The sequence below is a fragment of the Acomys russatus genome, chromosome 11, assembly GCF_903995435.1.
Source record: "Acomys russatus chromosome 11, mAcoRus1.1, whole genome shotgun sequence".
NCBI classification, from domain to species: Eukaryota; Metazoa; Chordata; class Mammalia; order Rodentia; family Muridae; genus Acomys; species Acomys russatus.
Genome location: NC_067147.1, coordinates 38,389,189 through 38,415,119, shown reverse-complemented (window position 1 = coordinate 38,415,119; position 25,931 = coordinate 38,389,189). Strand labels below are relative to the sequence as shown.

Sequence of the window (25,931 nt, the reverse complement as noted above, 5' to 3'; positions counted from 1 at the left end):
AGGCCATATGGTTATCAGCTGCATTTTATAGATGAGGTGCCCAAGGGTTAGGCTGTATACTCAAAGTCAGAATCACAGGCCAGAACAAGAACCCTTCATGGATCGGAGGGTCAGAATCCATCCTCCTCACCCCCAGGGACTTTCCCACAGGGGAGCTTTACAGGAGTGTGGGGAAGGCAGCTCAGGGTGATTAGATCTGAAGTTCCATTCCCATGGCAACCCCTCCATCCCACCTTCAGGAGTGTCTAAAGGCCAATGAGGGGAGGACCATTGCCCAGAGGGGAAGAGTCTGGAGTCAGATGGCCTTCATGCAGTATAACCCAGACTGTGACTCTCATTAGCTCAGTAGCCTCAGGGCAAGGTGCTTTTCCGGTCCCTTGCTGCCTTGGTTCTCTTATCTGTCAGTGTCTTTATCTGGTAAGGACTGAATGGGAAAACCCGCAGGCGGCACTGGGAGCCACGCCCAGCTCCAAATCTGCTCTCAATCATTACCGTCATTTGCTGTGTGGCTTGGTATAGACACTGTCCCTCTCTGGGCTTCAGGTTCTCTGTCTGTAAGTACATTCTGGGCTTTGGGATGGAGATCATGGCCTTGGGTGGGGTCTTTCCTTCTGATGCCATGTCCATAATTTGCTGGCCAGAACTCAGCCCTTTTCCATTGTCTACCCTGGTCTTCTACATAACAACCTTCCCGCGTTGCATGGTGGTGGCTGTGGCTTTGGGCTTGCAGAATTAGGCATGTGTGTGCTTCCTCGGAATGAGTCTGGCCTGTGTTCTTGGTGTTGATGTGTTCCAGCAATGCCTGGGCACAGACAGCCGAGATATCTTCAGGGATGGAGAGATGGGAGTAAGGGTTCCAGCTACTCCTGGCAGAGGCACAGGTCTGGGTTTCAAGGCTCTCTGAGAAAAATCAGGTGTGAGGCCGCCAAGGTGGAGCTTGGGGCCTCCAGACCTACTTCCTCCCTATGAGTGCCCCGGAGCACTTGGTGCCAATCCTAGCCACCAAGCGCCATTCCGTGCCCATGAATAATTCATGGCCTCGTGTGCCAATCCGTGCCAGCTTTAATTAGCTTCTAACTTTTTGTCATTCATTTCGCTATGAACACCTTATAAATAAATGATAGACTGGGGAACAGGAGTGGGGCAGAATGTGAGGGGGAAAGAGCCCAACTCTGAGGCCACATAGGGCGTGGGGAGCCTTCAGGAGTGGGCCTAGGGAATCCCATATCTCAGGGGCCTCCTGGGGGCTGGCGTGCTGCAGCTGGGTACCCCGCCCTCTGTGGCACCCTCCCAAACCTGCTTCTTTGAGAGCTGAGTTGCTACAGCTGCGCCCGGCTCTGTGGGCCCACAAAGCCGGCATAGGCACACACGTGTCTATTTTATGGTGGCAGAGGCCCCGGGAGAGGGACACAGTCTGGGGACCAAACAGGAAACAGCAAATGGGGTCTTGCCAAGTGAGGGATGAATGGGAAAGAGGGGGCCAAAAAAAAAAAAAAAAAAAAAAACCCTAGTGTCTGTGGTGAGGTGGAGAGGGGAAGCAGTGACAGAGGACACCCAGAGGAGGGGTGGCTGCAGACACTCACAATAATGGTGGCGCCAAGCAGAGAGAGGCTGTCGCTCATTTTGTTTACAGAGTTCCTTCATGTAGGTTTTCATTTTGTGCCTGAATGACAGTCTAGGGTGGTGTTCAGAGAGACTGCAGAGTCCTGCCCGTTTACTATTGGGAAAGCTTAATTTTCAGGCAAGATAACTAAAGCCCAGGTCCACCGTTTGGTAGGCCAGTGGGCTTTGCCTCCCCTACTCTGTCCCTCTCCTCCAGGGGCAGCTGTGTGGCAGAAAAGGTCTTTGAAGGCTACCATAGCAAGGCCCATCCCATCCGGAGACACAAGGGACTAGACTTTGAAACAACAGATTTCGACTCCGCCCCTCTTCCCTTCGTCCTTCCAGTGTCTTTTATTCTGTTCCTTCCTTTCCCCCTTCTCCTTCTCTTTCTCCTCTCCCTTCCCTTCTCTCTTCATCCTCACTCCATCGCTCTTCTTTTCCTGCCCTTTCTCCTCTCCCTAGCTCCACCTCTCCTTCCTCCTCTCTTCTCTTTCCTCACTTTCACTTCTCTCCCCTCCCCCCCTCCGTTCATTCCTCTTTGCCTCCCCCCTCCCCTTCTCTCCCGCCTCCATACCTCACACTGAAAGAGTGCCAGCAAGTCAAGCCTACTGGGCAGTGTGTGTGTGTGTGTGTGTGTGTGTGTGTGTGTGTGTGTGTGTGTGTCTGTCAAACACACTGCGACAGGCTGGCGATGTAGCTCAGTGGCAGTACATGTCTGTAGTATGTAGAGACCCCGTTTTTGATCAATGATAAAAGAAAACATGTCTGGATGAGATATGTCCCTTTCTCCAGGAAGCCAGCCAGAGCCACCTGAAGCAGCGAGTTCTGTCTTCCCTTCTCTGGCCCAGAGTCTAGCTGGAAGCTGCTGCAGATGAGGGAGATGGCTACAGGAGAAGCCTGGGCAAGATATCCATGTGTGAGGCATAGCCTTTTTTGCCTTTGTTTTTCTCCACCTGAATTTTGAAGATGGAAGGGGGCCAGGTCACTGAGGCCCCATTCTTCAAGATCACTAGAAGGACACTGTCTGGGCCACACTGGGCAGGGTGCTTGTGCTCAGTCCTCTTCCCCAGCTCTGCATGTCTTACAAAAATACCTTGTCCTACCTTAGATTGCATCATCTGCAGAACTTGAAGATGCTGCCCTAACTCCTTGGGTGACGGGCTACCATTGTTCCCCTGGGGACAGCCAACATGCTCACCTTCCAGCCTCTTACATGATGTTACTGCCGCTGTCGCCTTCTGAGTTCCAGGACTACAGATGTCAGCAGCTGGACTCAGTGGTTCTTTTTCCCTCCATTCCTACCTCTAGCCCAGGGTTTATAGTGTGTCTCACTACCACAGAGCTCAGGGATGCCTCCTTAGCCCTTTGAGTTCCCAGATCTTCCACTGTGGGGCAGATGTTAGCTTTGAGTCTGTCACATACTCAAGACTAGACAGTAGGCTGACCACAGCCCGGCTTTCTTGGCACAGGGTGGGAAAGAAAAAAAAAAAAAAAAAAAAAAAGTAGGTACCAAAGAGGTCCTAGGAGCAGAAGCATGCTGTCCAACTTCCAAAAAAGTGATGGTTTCCTGGCGCTCAATTGTGTTCTGTTTGCATGTAAGTTGGGCACAAGAGAGTTTAGGAAGTCATGATTGGAAACCAGAAGAGCTTGTGTCTGGGGGGGGGGGGTTATAGTTCAGTGACAGAGCCCCCACCTAGCACATGCAAAGCCCCAGGTTCAACCTTCTGTACCGCAAACAAGATGGCAGGTCATCAGAAAGGGTTAGTTGTGGTGACATGGACAATCACTTCATTTTATGAATGAAGATATGAGGCCACTCAGGCCCATTGTCCCACCTCACAGCATCCATATTGGAGCCGAGGTCCCTCGGCTCATCTAAGGCTGAGACTCTAGGACACCCAAGAGCATCACCCCAGCTTAGCTGCCCAGCAGCCTGCCTGGCTCTAGTCTGTCAATTCCCTGACCCCTCAGGTCCACTGTAGCTCATCATGAGAGGGGTCAGGGGTCTCCTCCTCAGAGAGGTCACCTCACACTTGAGCTGGGACCAAGGAGTCTCCTAGACATCCCATAATGGTCTGTCAGTTAGCCATGAGCTGTATATCTGTATATATTCATGTTTGAATACATGTGTTTTGCCCGCAGACACCTGAGTATCTAAAACCACAGAGGTGTACTTGCTTTATTTTTTATTTTTTTTCCTCTCTCTTTGAGGATCTGCAGAGTCAGGGGTTTGGGTTTGTCAGCCATGCAGCATGTGGTGTGAAAGGAGTCCTGAACAGAGGCTTGTCTACATATTCCTTGGATGTTAGTGTTAATAAAACTTTATTTACAAAAATAAATGAGATAGATTGAGCCAGTGGGCAGCCATTTGATCCTTGCTCTAGAACACGGGGGTTTGCAGAGTTTGACAATTATTATTTATGTGTGTGCATCTGTGTGTGGGTTTGTACACGTGTGTGGGTACCTGTGGGTGTCAGAAGAGGGCATTGTATCTCCTGGAGCTGCAAGTCATCCAGTGTCTGATGTGGGTGCTGGGAACAGAACGCTGGTCATCTGAAGGAGCAGCAGCAAGTGTTTGGAACCACTCAGCCGCCACTCAGCCCTGGCAAATGCTATCAGTGAAGTAGTCTGTCTCTGTGGCCCAGCCCAGCTACAAGTTGGATCTGATCTTGCCACCCCCACCCCAACCCCAGAGCTGGTTTGAAGTATTACTCTTAGGATAAAGACTAGCCCCTGGCTGGGGATGCCACCGAGTGGTAGATCACTTACAAGCATGAGCAAGGACTTGACCTGCAGCACCACAGAACAGAACCCCAGATGAAGGCCAGCATGCCCACCATACCCCCTCTACCTTCACCGTGTTCCAGCCCTCACTGCTCTATATACCAGTGTCCTTGGCCTTCCTATATACTCTGGCTCTTTTCCACCACAGGGCATTGGTTCTCTTGCCTGGCACCCTGCCTTCTACATTGCACCCGTTGACTGGTTCTCCTCTTCTTCCCTGGTGCCACTGACTGGCTCTTCTCTCTGTTCCTGCAACCCTGGATGGAGGCTTATCCAGCAACCACGGGGAGGGGGGCCGCTTCCTGGGGTTTTCTCCTTAACTCTTTGGGAGAGTGATGGAGGTGTCATGATTCTGGCATTAATGTTACACGTTCGTGTGCTTCCTTGAATTGGTTTCTCTTCAGAGGGTTTCCCCGAGGCCATACTCAGCCTATTGCAGGAGCTAGCACGTGGTAGCCAATATGAATGAATGAATGAATGAATGCTAAGGGGCTGGAGCTCTAGATCCAGAGCTACTTTGGTGCAATAACTGTTCTCCATTCCCTGGCAAATCCCTGGCCTCCCTGAAGGAGAGGAAATCTGGGCTAACTAACCTCCGGGCCCAGCAGAACGCTGTGTTGAAGGTGAAATGAGCTAAGGCTCAGAAAGTCTGGGACTAGACCTTGGCTCTAGGTAGCCAATGCCAAAAAGCTGGCCTGTGGAGGGACCGGTCCATTTAGATGAGGAAGTAAAGACTTCCCGGTCAATCCCACTGTACAGTAGCTTTGAAGGCTGTCTTGTAGGCTTTCATGAAGGTGAAGGGCTCTTCCTTGAACCTGGGTTGCTAGAGATGGGTATCTTATGGGTGTGGGTACCTGGGGACCTCTAGGGTGTCTCTGACTCAGGGCCCCTAATTTCTAACATCAGAAGCAGTCTGGCTGCAGAGCCAGAGGGGCGTAGGTGGGCCCACAGCCTTGAGGCAGAAGGCAGAGGATGGGAGCCCAGAGTTGGCTAGCAGCACCAAGAAGAGAGGAACCTTTCAGCGACTTCGGGAGCAGAAAGGGGGCGCTTAAAGCCAACAGATGGTGCGGCCTCACCTAGGCGTTATGCCTTCCTGCTTCCCTAGAGCGTGGCAGCCCCAGGCCTTGCCTCCGAGCAGGCGGGAAGCTGGGGTTGGGTCCCTTTGCGGGACTGTGGACACGCAGGCACGGCTTGGGCACGCATCCAAGGCTCGCTTCTGCGGTCTCCCTCCTGCCCCTTGGGGGATTCCACGGGCTGCCATAGCGGCCGGTGCCTTGGCATCGGCAGAGGTCTGCTCGGCGGGCGCTGGTACCTTCCCATTTGGGCGCCCTGCTGGGATCGGGGGCCAATGCCTAGCTCGCGACGGGGAACAGGGTCCCGGGCGCGGGGTGTGGCGCGCGGGCGCAGGCGGGCGGAGCTCGGGCGCGGCGAGGAGAGCGCGGCACGTCAGGAGGCGGGGACTGGCGCGGGGCCGCGCGGGGCGGAGGAGCGAGGGAAAGTTGATCGTGGACTTGAGCGGCGGCTGCGGCTCGGAGCAAGACACGATGCACGGCCCGGGAACACGTCCCACAGCTGCCGAGCGCTGAGCTGCGCAGGAAAGAGCGGGCCCCGGGGATGGAGCACGCTAGTACCGAGTCCCCCACCCTGTGGGGCGAGCCTCTTCTGATCTCGCTGCGCGTCTGAAGTTGCAGTTCGCGGGCAGCTAGAGGGGTTCGGGCGGCCCGAGTGGATCCCGGAGCGGCCTTTGCGCCGGCAGCGAGACGCGGCGGTGGCCAAGACTGGAGCAGGTGGCCCGTAGGGGCAGAGCCGGTGGCGAGCAGATCCCGAGGCGCGGCACAACGCCGCTCCACCTGCGCACACGGTACCAGGAGCCTCGCGCCGCCCTTCTCTCCCTATCCCCTCTCTTTCTCCCAAGACAATTGCCGGTTGCGTGCCACCAAAGTTAGAGCTGAAGGGCTGCGACCTCAGCCGGCAGAGCCACTTGTTCCCGGGGCGGTCGTCATGCGGCGAACGCCCGGGTCTCCTCTCTGTCCCTCTCCCTGTTCCAGCCAGCGCCCGGACGCGCGGCAACTTTGATTCCCGGGAACTCCAATTCCCTGCGTGTTGGCTTTAGTAAGACGCGCGCCACACGGAGCCCGGTTTCGGGACCGCTACATTACCGGGCTTCGCACTTCACGTATCCGAGAGGGTCTAGGTCTAGGTAGGGTGAGAGAAGGTGCTGGGAACCATTCTGTACCTTCTGAGCTCAGGGTTCCTGTTTGGAGCGGGGAGGTGGGGTGTGACACCTCCACCTCGAGGCTAGAGGAACCTGAAGTCACGTAGGTTTTCTTCCCGTCACCTTCCCAGGCCCACAGGAGAGCCCAGGGGATTCCTGCCACCTTTCTAGTAGTGGTAGCTCTGGGCAGAAGCGTCCCTAGCAGCGTTGGGAGCCGCGTGCCGCTTGTGCTTCGCTTCCCGGGCCCCCGGAGCTGGTCGGCCTTGGGTGATATCTACTTGTTCCCAGAACTGGCCCGTGGAGCAATGCCCCTGTTGTTCACGCAGGTCAGGCGGTGCAGATCCCGCGCATTCTAGGGTGGTGGCGGGCCATCTGCACGGCATTCTTTCTTTCTTGCCCAGAGCGAACACCGAGAGCCACTGCCTTCAAGAGGCAAGCGGAGATCCGGTGCCCTTGGCCGCTGCGACCCTGGCCCCAGCCCTGGCGTGATCACACCTTGATAGAAATTAGCCTTGCAGGAGTAGTAACACGCCCACACACTCCGGGAAGCGGACACGCCCATTCTGCACACTTGGCCATCTCATCCAGAACAGACCTTGACCTTATCCCCTCATCATGTCCCTTAGCAAGTGCCTGCCTCCCCAGTCTGGATTTTGTATTAATCTGGAGGGGCATGAGGATTATTTGCGGGCCAGCACAAGCCAGGTCCTTGCCCTGAAAAGATTCATGCTGTGAGTGGGGGTGGGCTTGTGGCGCATGGTTGGGGCCAGGTGTGAGGTGGTGATGAGTCAGCCCACTGTGGCAGGAGCTGCTGGAAGGAACGAAAGCTTGGCTCCTGGTGCAGGGGTAGGCGCAATGCGGCCAGCACCTATGGGGGTGGTAGGACCAGATGTCACTCTGCCAGGAGGGGTGGGCAAGAGGCACCTTGGCAGTAGGAATAGCAGAGGCTCGCCTGGCAGAGAGTGCACATGGTGTCTGCAAAGGCACTACTTACTAGTCACTGGTGTGAACAGGGCTTTTACCCAGATGCTGGAGGGTGGTATTCTGGCCTTGGCTGTGCCCCATAGCCACGTCTGTCTCTGCTTTCCCCAGCTCCATCAGTTGGGCCCCTCACAGCTGCTCAGTAAATGGCTGCACGGAGGCTATGGCCACAGACAGTTGGCGATCTCTCTCAGTTAACTCCCTTTCCTCACAAGCCACCTTGCCTGTCATTCCACCAAGTGTGCTTCATTTCTTCCAGTTCAGTATTATAAAGGCTACTTGGCTGAAGTGTAGATTGCAAATGCTTCACCTGGGAGGTAAAGGCCTAGGGGTACCTTGCTGCCCAAGGTGCTGGTGGTGGTGGTGATGTGAATGGGGCTGTGGAGCATCTACATCAGGGGAACCTGTTAGAAATGCAGAGCCCCTATGCCCAACCTCCAATAACCCAGGCCTTGTATTCTTTAAGACCCGTGAGTGGTTGGCACGATGTTTAGTCTGTGCTGGGATGCTCACCTAGAACCTTCCAGGGCATAGGAACAAAACGTGGATGAAGCTCTGCCCTGGACACCTGTGTCAGGGTTGGGTAGCCCCTGGGGCTAGACCTGCTGATGCTACAAGACTGTCTGTGTCTGGAGGGCTCTGGACAGGTGTAGAAGGCAGTCTGGATTTCTGTGCAGCATAATATTTTGCTGTATGTTTGCTGCGGCCAGGAGGAGGTGGGTAGATTTCCAGAAAGTGGATGCACAGGTTCTACCTCCAAGATCTCTGGGGTGGGTGGTGGGTGGGTGCGTGCTGTCCTTAGGCAGAAGGAGCTGAGCAACTGTCTGCAGTCTCAACTGGCTGGCTGGTAACACCTCTCAGTGAGTGGCCACAGAGACAGGGCTACTTTGAGAGTCTGTCATGGGAACCACACAGAGGGAAAGGATACAGATACCCCACTTCTACTGCCCTAGGGGAGGTCCCTAGCACCAAGCTGCAAGGCTGGTGGTGGGCGTGGTAACATGTGCTTGAAACTGGGGTCAAAGGCTGGTGGGGCTGATGGTGTCACAGGTGAAAGGGCATCATAGGCACCCCAGCCCTGTCTTTGAAATGCCGGTCTCTGCCAGGAGGAGTACAGCTCTGCCATTGCATAGGTGGCTGGGAGGTCACCAAGAGGCCCAGGCATAGGCCTTATGGAGCAGTACAATTAAGGTGCTGGCGATTCCTTATCTATCTCAAATCCAGCAGATTCCAGAGCCTCATGGTCTTATGGTGCTCTTGAGCTCTGGGGTTGAAGAGATGTGATGTTCTTGTGTATCAAGGCGGTTTTAAAAATTAACTCAATTGCCTTTGAACTGCTTTGTTTGTTATTCAATTATAGATGTTTTGAAGCATTCATCTCCCCCTCCCCCGCTGAGCTGTAACCTGGGCTTCTCATGGTGCTGCTCCAACCCTATTTGTCCGTTAGTAGGTGAGCAAGGTCAAAGTGGACCCAACAGGATGGAACAATTCAGGATGGGAGCATTTGGCCTCCAGTGGGGGAGGCTGTGCTTCTTTAGGTCATATGGGCGATTCTGACACTGCAGGTGCCTCCTCCTCCTGAAGCCTTCCTGACTTGGGGTGGAGTGGGAGATAGGCTGCCTCTCCAGGCCACTCCCCCTTTCTTTCTCTTCTTCCTCCTCCTCCTCTTCCACCCCCTCCTCCTCCCCTTTCCTCTCCTTCTCTCTTCTTTTCTCTCCCCCCCCCCCAACCCCCTTGCTGTCTTTCCTTGGTGTTTTGCGCTGGTCTGCATTGCTGTGGCCTCTGGATATGTGATTTCCTTGTGAGAACCCAGGCCCTGTCTTTCCTCTGTGCCCCTCCACCCCTAACCAGGCTGCTGCTCAGGTGGTGTGAGTGGCCAGTGGTGTGCTGTGCTCTGGCTTAACTGATTGACCTTCAGCCTTCTCTCATCTTCGTGTTTGCTGGGCCCTTTCCTGGATCTGACTGTTTGCGTTAGCATTCTTGGGATGGGTGGCAAATGATACCCAGCTGCCGGATCTGGATGCTACATGCTCTTCAAGCTGAGATCACCAGCTCACACACTTCAAGGGTTCAGGATGCAGATAACAATAGTATGGGGAGCTGGGAATGGTGTTACACATGCCTGGAATCCCAGCTCTTGGTTGGCCGAGGTAGGAAGATTACAAGTTTGAGGGCAGAGTGGTCTGCGTATGTAGAAAGTTCCTATTTCAAATAAAACAAACAAGCAAATAAATCAAGGAGGCTGGTGAGATGACTCTGAGGATAGAGGTGCTTGCTGCTAAGCTTTTGGAACCCACAAGGTGGAAGGAGAGAACCATATGTGAAAGGTGTTGTATGCACGCACAAGTATAACACACACACACACACACACACACACACACACACACTTAAAAAATACACTTAAAAAACAAGGAAATCAAAGACAAACACGAGACAATAGGGAGTGGTGGGATCTGAAGAACACAGGGACCACTTAGAAAGAACAGCTAGCTGAAGATACCGCTCAGCTGGTAGAGTGCTTGCCTAGTGTGCATGAGAGCCTGGGATTGATCTGCAGTACTGTGTAAGGCACAGCGGTGCACACCTGGAATCCCAGGCCTCAGGAGGCAAAGGCAGGAAGATCAGGAGCTCAAGGTCATCCTCCACTATGTAGGAGGAGTTTGAGGTCAGCTGGGCTACAGGATACTCTGTCTCAAAAGAGAAAGAGAAAAGATTCAGGAGACAAGGATGGCTTTAGAATAATGTTCCTCTAGGAGCATCGTGCCTGGGACACAAAAGGTTTCGCCTAAGGAGCTGGAAATTTCTAGAGCTTGATCTGAAAGTCTATAGCAATATATATTATATATTGCAAATATATGTGTATATAATACATTTGTTGTAATATATATGTACATATATATATATATATATTGCAAAAAAGCCAATTCAGAAAACATGAGAATGTTTATGGACCATCTTCATTTGAATTTACTATGGGAGTAGCTTTGTGCAGTCCCACAGGGCAGAAAATACATACTCCCCCTCCCCCCACCTCCCTCCAACCTCCACCCCCAGTGTCAGACGGCCATATTTAAGAAGTAGCCGCAAGGAGCCAGCTTCTAGGCTTTCACTATGGAATCTGATCTGGCTCAGCCCTGTGGAGCGGGGCAGACATTGCTGCTCCTTTTCTTGCTGTGCCTACCAATGGGCCTTGGGCCTTTGCTCCTGGGCTCTATCTCGCTCAGTTGATAAGAGGCATGTGGCCTTGGGTTGTGCTTTAAAGGCTGGCATTCATCTTTGTATGTATTCTGAACCCAGGTCAGTGGGAATACTTTCCAGCTGCCTGTACACTTGCTGTGAGCATCAGTGTGGTGTAAACTGTGAGAAGCCTGACCTCTGATGTACATGGAAAAGGTAGTGTCTTTTTAGCCCCTTTGATGTGACTTGACTGTAAGTGAGGCACACTGTCCTAGAGGTGAGATGGCCCTTAACTCTTATAGCTTGGTGATCCAAGGAACTCATGAATTAGTTGTACCTGAAGATGCATTCCCCCTCCTCCGCCTCTCTCCCTCCCTCTCTCTCTCTCTCTCTGTGTGTGTGTGTGTGTGTGTGTGTGGTCTCAATAGTTTTTCACTTGGACTTCTACTCCTAAAGCCAGATCCTTCAGTTTCACAATAAAGTCTAGACTTTGGGCCATCTGATTAGAACTGGTAACATTGTGTCTGTGTACGCAGCAGAGGATGATGAGTAGGAGCTCAGAGTTACAGGTAACTTTGTGTCTCTGTGTGTAGCTGGGATGACAGATAGGAGCTGAGCGTTGCCCCTGACCCCAATCCCCAGACAGGCTGCTCTGAAACTGTGAAGCCCAGGCTAGCCTTGAGCATCTAATCCTCTTGCCTCCACCTTTTTTACTGGTGGAGTTGTAGGTACACTGCCCTGGCATGCTTCATTTAACTGTTCTTTCATGGAATAATCTCTGCTTGGAGGTCAGCCTATCCACGAGAGAAATGGCAGCTTTCACTGGTGGGCCTGTGCACCACCGGATGGAGGTCCAATGCCTTATGGGGTTCCTCCAGCCCCTCCTAGCCTATTCGGTATCCTTCTGGAGTGCCAGCTTTGCAGCTTCACCCAGGGTCTGCAGCTCCATGTTAGATGGCAGGGAGCCTGCTGCTCTCGGCTCCTCACCACGCCTACCATCTCCTGGCCAGTTTTGCCACTTATGTTTGTAGCCTGGACGAAAGACCTGAAGCATTCTGGGCACCAGCTAGTCTTGCAATTTTATAGGTGGGAAGACTGAGGCCCGAGGTCAAGCAGAGAGATTAACTGAGGTATTTACATGAAGCTGGCCTTAGCCACTGGCAAACTAAGTGCCCAGGCCTGTTTCTCTCACTCTGTTGGGCCCGACCTCACAGCCCCGCGAGCTTCTCACATATCCTTTTGGGAGATTGGGCATTTCAGCATTGCACTCATTTCCTGCGGGTAATCCCCCTGCCCCTGGCTCCTTGGGCAGCCTGTTAACTGTGTTGCCTTCCTCCTTAAAGGCCATCTTCCATTTGGAGAGGACCCGAGATGCCATTTGTGACAAGGGCCTGCACACCACCTTGATTGTCTGTTTCGGAAAGAATGCTGTAATTTGGGAGCTGGTGAAAGCTAGAGAGGGGAGGAGGTAGAGGAAGGCACACAGGCAGGGGAGGGGAAAGAGGAAAGGGAGGCGATATCTGGGACCCTGCCTGGGTCCACCTGTGTCACATCCTCAGGGATGTGAACTTTGCCTTCCCTCTCAGAAGACCCTGTCCTTCCCCGGGCATAGCCCAAGTCTGACAGCATCTTTTGGCTTATCTGCTTTTTTTCCGTTCTTTGTCTACAAAGAGAAAGGTGGTATCCATCCTGCCCCAGGCTTGCCTACATCTTCATCTGGAGCCCCCAGGGGACAGTGGGAAGTTTGTGCCACCTTATTTACTGTGGCCAGGAGTGTTCCGAGATCATTTCCAAGGAGTCTAAGACACGCATCCCCCTTTGTCCTGGGATGGGGTCTGGGCTGTGACTTAGTGACAGATGCACTGATGGTCTGTGTCTAGAAAGCCAGTGGGAGACTCTAGACTGTCCTCTGGGGTTCTCTGTGTCCCCACAGCCACGCTTGAGAGGCATCCACTCAGCTCTCTGGTTCTGAGCCCACAGCTGCTCTGTCTCATTTTTGGAGGCTTGTAACTGAACACCCGCAGCAGCCTTGCCTGACAGAAAAATCAGCCCAGGCCACAGGCTCCACTGTCTTCTGTCTCCTAGCTACTTTGACAAAGTTAAAAAAAGGGGGGGGGGGAGGCTAGGAGCATGCCTTGGTGGGCAGAGTGCAGGGCTCTAGCCTCAGTGCCACAAAAGGTAGGGATGATGGCTCACACCTGTAATCCTAGCACTTGAGAGGTGGAGACAGGAAGATCTGGAGCTCAAGAGCAGTTTCGGCGACGTGGTGTACTGAAGGCTAGCCTGAGATACTTAAAATCCTGTCACAACAAAAAGACCAAAAAAAAAAGGGGGGGGGGGGGGGGGAAGAGGCCGTTTTGATAGTGAATTTTATGTCTACACGATTTTCAGATGCTACCACTTCAACATATAATCACCGTGTCAAACTTGTGATACTCTCTTTTCATGGGAAGTCCGTGAGTGACGTTGACAGCACATCTCACTGTGGAACCTTGAGTGCTGGTTTTCCAGTGGCCTCCTGTCCCCCGTGGCTCTTAAGCAAGTCAAAAAGCAGTGTTTCCCCTTGGCCTCTGCTTTAGTTCCTGCCTCTAGGTTCCTGCCCTGACTCCCCTTCCGGGTGGGCTACAAGCTGTAAGATGAAATAACGCCCACCCCCACCTTCCTGCCCCCCCCCCAAGTTGCTTTTGGCCATGGTGTTCATCACAGCAGTAGAAAGCAAACTAAGGTGGGAATTTTCCAAGCAGGGTATTAGGTGGCCTGGGAAGCTGAGAGGTTGAGGGCAGCATGGAGCATTTATGGGGGAGGTCTGTCCTCTCGGTCATGGCTTGAGTGCTGAGGTATCTTGGGTGGGGGTGGGGGTGCTTAGCAGAGCAGAAGGCCCTCCCTCCTTCTCTCCTGGACCCGGGCTGGAGTAGGTCCTGGGTTCTAGAGAAGTCACTGTGCAGGTGCACAGGACCAGGTGAATGGTGACTCTTCCTGCCTGTGGCTTCTCCTATGTTCAGCACTGGCCTAAGGGGGTAGCCTTCAGATGCACACAGGGTCCAGGATGCTGGGCAGGTGGAGGGCATACTCTAGGAGCCCATCTTCCTGCTGCTATCTGCCTCGGTTGCTGAGCAGCTGCTGGAGCATCTCTTGGGCTGGTGGGACGATTACATTCTTACAAAGGATGAAACAGAAACAAACAAAATGGAACGAAACCCAAGTTTTAGAAAATAATAAGACCTCCCAATTGCAAGTGTTACCAACTAGTTATAAAGTATTTTAAAACACCAGGAGGCCATTTGCTCATTTGGCAGATATTTGATGAGCCCAGGCTGGGTACCAAGCGCAGTTTCAGGCTCTTGTAGTTCAATGGTCTCTTCCCTAAGGGAACTTATATAACAGGCCTATGAGTGGCCAGTTTGTGACCTGTGACACGGACTTATAGGGTGTCTGAGCTGGTGGTAATGAGAAGAAACATTTATTAGGCACTTACTGTGTACCAGGTCCGATACTTAGCCTTGCTTGCGCCTTATGACAACCCTAGGGCCTAAGACCTGCAGCATTATCTATTTTCCGCAGATGAGAGATGGGATGCACACTGAGGCTGTGCACTTTGTCCAAGTCAGACAGATAGCAGGCACCGATTTGAGCAGATTTGAGCCAAGGCTCTGGAACTCCTTAGTCATTGCCACTATTGAGGACAGAGCCAAGTTCCTGGCTAAGCAGATAGAAGCAGATCAGTATGGACAAAAATATCCCATACTGGGGCCACAGAGAAGCAGTGACATGGCTGTGGCTGGTATCTGGTCACCACGTTGCCTGCCATCAAGCTGAAATGGGATACTCAAATGTCTCCAGTATCTATAGAGAACTTAAGAGTGCCAAGAGGGAAAGTGGTCCAGATAGCCCTAGGGGTGACCCAGGTGGCCATTTCAGCATCTCTGAGGCCACAGGCAGGGCCACCTCCTCACAGCACCTCTGAGCTACCTGTAAGTTGAGGGTCTGAGCAGGAGCAGGAGCTGCTGTGGCTCGGTACCCTCACTCCACCCTGGCCCCTGCTGTGGGGCAGGTGGGCTCATGGCTCCCTCAGCACTCACGGCTGTGCTTGTTTGTCCATAGATATCCTCAGGCTGGCCTTCTGGCTCTCGCCTCAAGTAAGTGTACCACAGAAGCATGGTGGGTGGTTTGATGGTGTGGGCATTGTGCATACTGTCTATGAGCCAGTGAAGTACACAGGATGGTGAGGCAAGATACCCCTCAAAACACACACACACACACACACACACACACACACGCACGCACGCACGCACGCACGCACGCACGCACGCACACACGCACGCACGCACGCACGCATACACACATACATGTGTATGCGCCAGCACAGAGATATTAATAATGGGACTGCTGCTGACACAAAACTTAATTCTTCAGACCTCCACTTCTCATATGATAAGCTGGAAACAACAAAACCAAACTCTAAAACCGTCCTGATCTGGGGGACCAAGACTCTCACAAGATACCCAAAAGTACTTGACAGAACCAGTGGTGACTTGTACAATTCCTGCGAGGTCTGCCTGCCTGTCATTTGTATCGATTACTACCAATTCAGTACTGTCTGAGAACAACCACCTCCCCACCCAAAGAACAGTGTACCCCCCTCCCCACCCCGCGATGGCTCCATGCCTCACTTTATAGCCTCTGTCATTCTGACAGCCATCTTCCCAGAAGGCATATATGGCAGCAAATACTTATTAAGCACCACTTGTTTGCAGGAAACTCCATGCACACTCAAAAAGGAATGGGCCGGACATGCTGGTTTACATCTATAGTTGCAACACAGGGTTGCAAATGCAGGGCCAGCCAGGGTTACAGGAAAGATCCTGCCTCAAAGACAAACAAATAACAAAAGTAACAGAAATAGAAATACTATGGTCCTGGGCACTTATTTGGAATCTGTATTTGTGAGAGTTGTGTCTCTGTCTTTGTCTTTCTCCCACTCTCTTTGTCTCTGTCTCTCTGTCTCTGTCTCTCTCTCTTTGTCTCTCTCTGTCCCTGTCTTTCTCTGTCTCTGTCTCTCTCCCCATGTGTGTATGGTGTAGCTCTTTTTGGATGCTTTAGTGTCCTGTGACTGATTCAGCTAAAAGTCCCCTCTTTTGCCCTTCTTCTCTGACCCCAGAGCTCCCACATCACCTGAAGTGTCCTGGAAGCTGCTACAGGAGGGGAAGGGCAGGTGTGAGGTGTGAAGGTGGGGTGCTGCAAGCTAGACCAGCATGGCTGACCTGCCAAGCCAGGTCCGCGTTGCCTGAGGCCTATTGGAAACTGGAGCTTGGCCGGAAGAAGGGAGCCCATGAATAATACAGCGGGCGGGAGGCTGTTAACTGGGTGACCTGGTTGTACCTGCGTGCTTCACAGCTTCCGTGGGAGCTACTATGCAGGGACCAGGGTGTCAGAGGCAAGGCAGGACAAGCACCCCCATTCCTAGTGTGTTCCCCTTTCAGGGGCCCTCTTCTCTGACACTGGCCTTGGAGCCCTCGTCACTTGTGCTTGTCTGTGTACTTGTCATCCCCAGGTTTGGCGAGAGACATCTCCCCTCACCTGCATTGCTAGGCTTGGGACCTAGCACTCCTGGCTGGGGCCTACCTTTTGGCCTCTCGTCCTCGAACTAGGCCTGTAAGGGATGGCACAACTCCAATGGCCTGCTTGGGAGAGGCAGCAGCTGCTTGGCTTTGGTGTCTTTGAGCAGGCGGTGTGTACCCAGCTTTATCTGCATGCCCATCTAAACAAAGGGGTTGTGTCAATCTGGAAGCCGGACTCCCAAGTTCAATCCTTGCTCGTCCGCTGTGAGTGACCGGGCAAGCTCACGGAGCACTCTGGTATGTTTTCTGGTCTGAAAAACTCTGAATGCCCAATTCCGAGAATTCTTGGGAGAATAAAATTATGTAGGTTATATACAATGCTTAGAAGAGCGCCCGCCACATGGAGAGCGTTGAACACACACTATTTTTTTATTTTTATTTTTTTATTACTGTGATATTGGGCTCTGAGGCATCACAGGTCTGCATGCTGCCTGGGGGCTGCTGAGTCATTTTTACCCATGAGAAAGGCTCCATGGATTGGAGAGGGGCTCGTCCTAAAGGGGGCGGCCCCTTCCTTTTGCCAGAGGGGAGGCAGGGCATGTCTCTGATTAGACTGTTGATGTTGGTGCCAAGCGAACCAGGACTTTTTCCAGTTTCTTAACTGATGTGTAGCATACAGAAAAGTGTGAGAATCATACACGTACAGTCTGAGCTCCTCAAACATGTACACTCGGAGCTCCACAAAGCAAACAGTTGCACACACACCCTAAAAACTGATCACCAGGGGCCCTTTCCCCACCCCCACCCCAAGCTCAGACCTATTCTGACTTCTAACACCACACTCATTTTGATTAAGTTTTTACAGTACTGGATTTGAACCCAGGGCCCCACTTAAGGCAAGCTCTCCCACATAGCTACAGCCCAACTTATCTTTAAGCTTAGCTAAATGGAGTCATGCAGTATGCTCGCTCTGATGTTCTAATGCGCTGCCTCGTTGGGGAGATTCTGCTTGTATGCGGTCAGCTCACTTCTGTTTCTCTGCAGTATGACTGCAACATAATTTGACCATTCTAGTGTGGCTGGCCAACAATTTGAAACTGAGCTATCACACACACAAAAACGGGATCATTGTGAACGTGTGTGTGTGCGCGCGCGCGCGCGCACGTGCCTGTGTGTACGTGTATCTCTTGGCATAGACACAAGCATGTGCAATTAATTATCTTAGTCTGTCACTGTACTTGAACAAATACAAACCCATGGCTTGACTCTGACAGCTCTCTTGACACTGACTTGATACGTGATAGTGTGACTTCCTAAGTTTTATTTCTCTTTAAGACTATTCTTTAATTTTGGCTATGTGCATTTCCGTGTAACTATTAGAAGCAGCTTTAACATTCCACAAAAGCCCTGCTGAGATTTTGATTGCAACTGCATCGAGGAAAATCGACATCTTTGCAATATTGAGTTTTCCAATCCATTAGCAAGATGCACCTCACCATTTATCCTTGTCTTAATACATTTCTTTCAGGAATGCATTTTGGAGCCTGTAGCATTTCTTACTTCTTTTATTAGATTTATTTCTATGTGTCTTTTGTTTTTAAGTACTGCTGTATGTGATATTTTCTCATATCCAATCACTTATTTGTCATAGAAGTATGAATGGTTAAAGAATATTGGCCTGTATCTTACAAACTTTGTTAAATTTCTTTATTAATTCTGAGAGTCCATCTGTAGACTTTAAATATAATTTAGGACATGCGACCATGTTTTCTGCAGAAATACTATTTTTATATGATGCTCTTGGAGACCTTTTTCATGTCTTATTGCAATAGCAGAGACTGAAAGCATAAGATTGGATTGCAGGGGCCAGGATTTGGTGGCGCACGCCTTTAATCCCAGCACTTGGGAGGCAGAGGCAGGTGAATCTCTGTGAGTTTAGGCCAGCTTGGTCTACAGAGCAAGCTTCAGGGAAGCCAGAGCTATTACACAGAGAAACCCTGTTTAAAAAAAAAAAAAAAAGAAAGAAAGAAAGAAAAGAAAAGAAAAAGAAAAGATTGGATTGCAGGATTGCAATGGTAGTGAGACTTATTTCACTTCTAGTGCCAAGGACAAAACTTTTACTGTTTGCTACTGTAGTGTTTGCTGTAGGATTTTTTTTTTGGTGCCATTTATAAAATTAAGATTTTTTTTCCTAAGTCCCTCTCTCCAGTTATGGTAAAATGCATATAACAAAATGTGCCACTTAGCTCCCAGAGAGATGACTCAGTAATGAAGAGCACTTGCTGCTCTTTCAGAGGACCTGGGTTTGGTTCCCAGCATCAGTTAGGAGGTCACAAGTGCCTATAACTCCAGCTGCAGCGGATCTGACACCCTCTGCTAGCTGCCGTGGGCCCTATACTTGTGTGCATATGCCCATACACAGACACACATACTTAAAATCATTGCTGCTTAGATTGTGTTTAAGCTTACAGCGTGGTGGTGAGTATGTCTGCAGAGTCGTGCCACCCTTGACCTTCAAAACTGACCCACGGTTTCTAAACAGAAACGCCATGCCTGTTACAAACTACCTCCCCATTCCTCCTTCCCTCTTCTGCTCCTGGTAGCATCTATTTTTTTTATGGCCATAAACTGGCTTATTCAGGGTGTCTTGTGTATTTGGCTTTCTTCCCTGAGTCATGTCTTCTAAGTTCCAAACACAATTCCTTCTTATGGCTGAATGAGATTCTTGGTGCATTTATACCATGTTCTGTTTACTATTCATGCACGGCTGGATGTTTAGATGGTCTCCAACCTCTGGAAATGCTGCTGTGAACACTGGTGTGTGCATACTATATGGGTCCCCACTCTCAGCTTACAGGTAGGGACAGAATTACAAATACTATGGCAATTCTGTTGCCTTTTGAGGTCCTGACATCTGTTTTCCATAGCAGCTATGCCCTTTTATGTCTCCTCCGGCAATATTCCTCAATGATCTTACCAACACTTACTCTTGGCTTTCGGATAGTAGCCACATCCCGCTGACACTGCCCTGTGGCTTTGGTTGGCATACCCTCAATGTGGGCCATGTTGTGCATCCCTTTGAGGGAATTGGCCATTTGTGCTTTCAGTCCAGCTTTAAACAGAGTCGTTTGTTGTTTTTGGGCTGTAGTCTCTTTCTGTATTCTGGCTCTTAATCTCTTATCAGATAGATGAGCTGATAACATTTCCCTATCTTGAGAGTCCCCTTTCCCTCTATGGAGAGACTCCTTTGATGCACAGAGGGTTTTTTTTTTTATTCTAATGAAGTCTAAATATCTTTCTTGCTCTATCATTTGGTGTCATAGCCAAGAAGTTGCTGCTATGTGCAGTGTCATGAGGATTTTCCATGTGTTCTTCTAGGAAGTATAGAGATTTGGTCTTTGCCATGGCTCTTCTTCCCTGGCAATGTGACATCTAGGGTTAACTAAAACCCCATCGACTGGGTACACCTGCAAGAGTTCTTTTCTTAACTAAATCATTTGAAGTGGAAGACTCACTTTTTAAATATTATTTTATTTTTGGGAAGACTCATTTTTAATCTCGATCTTTGGAGGTGGGAAGATACACCTTGAATCCAGATTTCTGAGGTGGAAGATCCATCTTTTGTCTGGGCTACACTTGCTGTGGCAGCCTCTGCAAAGGACAAGGAAGAAGGAAGCACGTGCTCTTTGCTCTGCTTGCTTTCGCTTTTGCTAGCAAGTTCATCCCTTCACTGGCGTTAGAGGCTGTTTTGAGATTCTGGCATATACTCAAGACCAGATGAGGCATCCAGCCTTATGGACTGAACAACTACTGGATTCTTGGGCGTTCTGTTGGTAGACAGCCATTGCTGGATTAGTTGTTCCACAGCCTGTACGTCTGTCTGTCTATCATCTATCTATGTATCTATCTACCTATCATCTATCTGTCTATCAATCATCTATCTTCATTCTGTCCCTCTTGAGAACCCTAATACAGTATAGAAGTACCCCCTCTTTGTTCTCTTTTGGGTTCGTTTTTGGCACCCAGGGTAAGGTAGGCGTTAGCCTGACTCTTCTGCACGCTGTCAGTCTTCCCAGCTCTGTCTGTCCTTTCCTCATTTCACTGTCTTGACACCTGTCATAAAACCAAAGTAAACAAACCAAACACACACACACACACACACACACACACACACACACACAAAACCCAACTGACTCTGCGTGATGGTTTGTTTTTGGACTACATTCTCTTCCTTCTCCTCATTCTTCTTTTTGGTTTTTGAGACAAGGTTTCTCTGGGTAACAGAGCCCTGGCTGTCCAGGACACACCCTGTAGACCAGGTTAGCCTCAAACTCGAAGAGATCTGCCTGCCTTGCCCTCCTGAGTGCTGGGATTAAGGCATGAATGCCCGTGCTCAGCCTGGACTACATTCTATTCCATTGGTCTGCATGTCTTTCCTTCTGGCAGTACCATATGTTTTTATTACTGTAGCTTTGTAGTCAGTTTTAAAGTGGGAAAGGATAAGTTCTCCAAACCGTGTTCTTTTTTTCTGGTTTTTTTTTTTTTTTTTTTTTTTTCCTAACTATTTGGGAGATGCTTTGAGACTTTGCATAAATACTTCTGGTGGATTTTTCAGTTTCTCTGAGTAGCACTACTGGAATTTTTCTTTGCAACTGGGTCTCACTGTGAAGCCAAGGCTGGCCTTGTGATCCTCCTGCCTCGGCCTCCTGTGTGTGGGGATTATAGGCATGGCCTATCATTTCCAGTCCCTACTGGGATATAGATGGCACCACATTCAATCTTTGGATTGTTTTAGGTGACACTGGCAGTATTCTGACATCACTGAGCTCTTGGGATGAGTGTGGGCTAGCTTTACACTTACTAATCTTCCCACCTTAGTTTTTTCCAGCAGGTGTTTTTCAGTCATTGGTGTCCATTTGTCCAAGTAATACTTTCATCCTTTTCAATGCTATCATAAATGGAATTGCTTCCCCTACTTCTTTTTCAGATTTCTTTCACTGTCTGTTTTAGATATTCAGCTAATTTTTAAATTTTATTTTACTTATTTTGGTTTTTCAAGACAGGGTTTCTCTGTGTAACCTTGGTTGTCCTGGACTCACTCTGTAGACCAGGCTGGCCTTGAACTCACAAAGATCTGTCTGCCTCTGCCTCCCGAGTACTGGGATTAAAGGCGTGTACCACCATGCCCAGCTTAATTCAGCTATTTTTTATGTGTTGTTTTGTATTCTGCACCTTCTATGAATTTGTTTATTCTTTAAAAAATTTATGTAATTTTAATTTATGTGCATTGGTATGAGGGTATCAGACTTTGGAGTTACAGACAGTTGTGAGCTGCTATGTGGGTACTGGGAATTGAACCCAGGTCCTTTGGAAGAGCAGGCAGTGCTCTTAACCACTGAGCCATCTCTCCAGCCCCAAATTTGTTTACTCTTTCTGGCAGACTTTCATAACCTCTTAGGCCTCGACTCTCAGCTCCTGTCATGTGTCACTTTACTCCTCTTCAACTTTGAATGAATTTCTTGTGTTTCTCTGTTGCCCAATTACATTACCTAGAGATTGTAAAAATTATTTATTTTGTATTTATGTGTATGTGTGCTTGCATATGTGCCTGTGAGGACCAACAGAAGTTAGAAGGTGTTGGGTCCCCCGGAGCTGGGATTACAGGTGGCCATGAAACCCTGATGCGAGTACTGAGAACCGAACTGGGGTCTTCTGCAAGAGCAAGTGCTCCTAAAACTGCAAGGAAAATGCTTGCAGAAACCTAGACCCCTTATTCAGATGTACTTGATGGATAGCTCGTTCTCTACGTGTGTGTGTGTGTGTGTGTGTGTGTGTGTGTGTGTGTGTGTGTGTGTGTGTGTGTGTGTGAGCGAGCTGGGACTGCCTCTGACATGAACTCTGGTGCGCAAGTTTTGATCACTCCCCCTTGGCAGAGTGACCTTGCAGGCACACAGAGGAAGGGGATGCAGGCAGGCCTGATGAGAACTGCTAGACTGTGGTCAGATGGTGGAGGAGGAGGTCCTCCCCTGTCAGAGGTCTAGGAGAGGGGAAGAGGGCAGAAGAGGGAGGGTGGGAACGGGAAGATACAAGTGAGGGAGTAATAATCGGGATGTAATATGAATAAATTATAATAAGTAGGAAGTTTTTAAAAATTAAAAAACAAGACAAAACAAAACTGAGCCGTCACTAAACACCCTGCCTCTCAACGGGACCTTTAGTGATTGTGTTGAGCGGAAGTGGCAATAGCAGGCCTCTTTACCTTGTTCCGCCTCTCAGAGGAAAACCTCTCAGCCCTTTACTCTTGAATACAACATTAGCTCGTGGTATTTTCTGTGTGTGACATCTTCTGTTTCTTTTGCTAAGAACTTTTTGTTTGTTTTGTCTTTGAGACAGGGTCTTACTATGTAACTCTGGCTGGTTTAGAACTCAGTATGTAGACCAGGATGGCCTCGAACTCACAGAAATTCACCTGCTTCTTCTTCCTGTGTGCTGGGATTAGAGTTGTGCACTGCCAGTCCTGGCTTGTATAGAATTCTATCAAGTGAACTACTGTGCATATTGACATGCTAATATAAAATTTCTTCTTTCCTCTGACAGTGTAGAGAATTATAATGTTGGACTTGTAGAAGTTAGCCTATCTTTAATTCCTGAAATAAGTGCACACACACACACACACACACACACACACACACATACACGATGTTCATACACAAAGACACATACATACACACAGACACATACCATGCATATACAATGCACATACATACAGACACACACACAATGCGTATTCACAAAGACACAGATACACACAAGCACACACGTACACACACACACACACACACACACACACCAACCACACTTTTCAGTCTGTCTCCACCACCCACTAGATCCAGCATTTTGGTCGGCTATACCCTGGATGACAATACAATTTGCCATGTTGGGTTTGATTTTATTTCCAGATGTGCTCCTGGACTTCCCTTTCTTGTGACCTGACTTTCCTGATACTGTTAGATCACAGTATCAAGTTCCACTGGTTTTTGATCCACTGGGAACTGTTCCTGTTTTTTCCTGTTTTACTGGGGACTCTGGAAGGGTTTGAGTGCTGTGTCCTTACCAGTTGAGTGGTTCAGAGGAGCCGCTGTGTGGGCTCTGACTTCTCCATGGGAAGACTATCATCTGTAGTTTCCAGTTCTTAGTGTCATATGGCTATTTGTGTTTTAGTGTTTTGTGTGTCAGTTTTAGTTAATTGTATTTTATGAGAACTTTATCATTTGCTATTTTTCAGGTCAGTTGGCAACAAAGATACCTAATTGTCCTCTTGCTGCACTTTATTTATTCGCTGTAAATATATGTATGTGTGCATGTGAGTGCGCATGCATGTGCGCATGCATAGGGTCTGTACATGCATGCCTCTATGTGGCTGAGGAGGTCAGAGGACAGCTTCTCTCCTACTTTGTAAATCCAGGATATCATCTCTCATTCATTGTTTTTCTCTCTTCCTTCCTTCCTTCCTTCTTTCTTATTTATTTTAAGTGTATGAGTTGTATGGGATGTATGTATGTATGTATGTATGTATGTATGTATGTGCACTCCGTGCATGCCTGGTGCTTGTAGAGGCCAGAAGAGGGTGTTTGATCCCCTGGGACTGCAGATATAAATGGTTGTGAGCCTCTATGTGGGTACTGGGGATCGAACCCAATACTCCTCACTGCTAAGACATTGCTCTAGCCCCATGTGTCATTATTTTTAAGGTAGATATTCCTTAAATAGAATGTAGTTGCTTTGAAATCCAGTCTATCTTTGTCTTTTGAGTATTTGTTCCATTTACATTTAAGATACTTGCAGAGGCGCATGCGCGCGTACACACACACATTCACACACACACACACACACACACACACACACACACACACACACACACACACACACGCCAGGTATTCTCAACTATCTCAGAAGTTGCTTTCTGTCTTCATCTTCATCTTCTTCTTCATCTTCTTCTTCTTCTTCTTCTTCTTCTTCTTCTTCTTCTTCTTTTCTCTCTCTCTCTCTCTCTCTCTCTCTCTCTCTCTCTCTCTCCCTTCTTTGCTTTCTTTCTTTGTATATGTGTGTGAGAACTTACATGCTGTGACTCAAGGTTAGAGGTCAGAGGACAACTTGCAAGAGTCAGTTCTCTCGGGCCGGGCATGGTGGTGCACGCCTTTAATCTCAGCACTCAGGAGGCAGAGGCAGGCGGATCGTTGTGAGTTCGAGGCCAGCCTGGTCTACAAAGTCCAGGACAGCAAAGGCTACACAGAGAAACCCTGTCTTGAAAAACCAAAAAAAAAAAAAAAGAGTCAGTTCAAGGTCACATTGTCAGGCTCACCAGCAAGCACCTTTACTTGCTGAGCCATCTCATTGGCCCCATCTTCCCATTTTTATTACATCATTATTTTCCTTCGGGGTTTAAAAGCATTCTTTGGTTTTTTTTTGTTTTGTTTTGTTTTTAGTGTTCCCCGCCCCCTCTCTTTTTTTCTTACTTGCTTTTTATGGTTTCTTTTCTTTTTTCTTTTGAGACAGGGTCTCTCTATGTAGCCCTGGCTGTCCTGGAGCTTACTATGTAGACCTGTCTGGCCTTGAACTCATAGAGATCCACCTGCCTCTGCTTTCGAAGTGCTGAGATTTAAGATGCGAGTCACCATGTGTGGATCTTAATTATTTTTATTAATTAATTTTTATTTATTATTTTTAAAAATAAAAAGCCACAGGTTTAATCTTTCATTCTCATCTCCTTTTGTTTTTCTTGATCGTCCCCCTCCGTCCCCCTGCACTATAACCGTCCTCTGCTTTCATGTCACACATACTGTCACTCTTCCTCCCATAAGCACCCTTACCCCTCATAGTTCTCTCTCTAGTTTTGTCATCTATACCCACAACTACACAAGTGTACACATAGAAAAGTTAAAACCCAGGATCTGCACGTGAGAGAGAACATACACTGTTTATCTTTCTGGGGCTAGATTAATTCACTTAATATAATATATTTTCTAATTAAATCCATGTTCTCAAAAATGTTGTGATTTTTTTTAATGACTGATTCCATGTGTATGCAGTACATTTTCTTTATCCCTCTGTGTTTTGATGGACAACTGTGCTGGTTCCATTTTTTTCCCCCTGTTGTTGAATGGTGGACAAACATGATTGTGCAAATGTCTCTGTGGGGGGAATCTATCTATCTATCTATCATCTATCTCTGTGTGTATGTGTGTGTGTGTGTGTGTGTGTGTGTGTGTGTGCGTGCATGCAGGTTTAGGTACCCAAAGAGGCTAAAAGTGAATGTTAGGTCCTTGGGAGCTGGAGTTATGGCATAGGTGTGAGCCGCCTTATGTGGGTACTGGGAACTGAACTCAAGACCTCTAAGAGACCAGTAAGCAGTCGTGACCTTTGAGCCATCTCACCGGCCCCTCATGTTTTCTTTGCAATAAAAACTTCATTGTCAGAAGCTCCTCTTCTCCCTGTGGATCTGCTGTTGGACGTGGTTGTTTCAGCTCGAGTGTCCTCCATAGCCTTTTCTTTTGACTTATTCTTTTCTTTCTTTGAGACTTAGGTCACCATGTCCCATGTAACCCTTAAGCCAT

General features: G+C 49.2%; 1 protein-coding gene across 1 annotated transcript in view; it reads left to right on the top strand.

Moving 5' to 3' along the window:
- Window positions 1-5,893: 5,893 nt before the first annotated feature.
- The window catches only part of Cdh23 (cadherin related 23), a 373,665-nt gene continuing 353,627 nt past the window's right edge, over window positions 5,894-25,931 (top strand). Inside the window, exon 1 of the mRNA XM_051152488.1 lies at window positions 5,894-6,247. The gene's annotated coding sequence lies outside the window, so the exon portion shown is untranslated. The remainder of the gene's footprint in view (window positions 6,248-25,931) is intronic.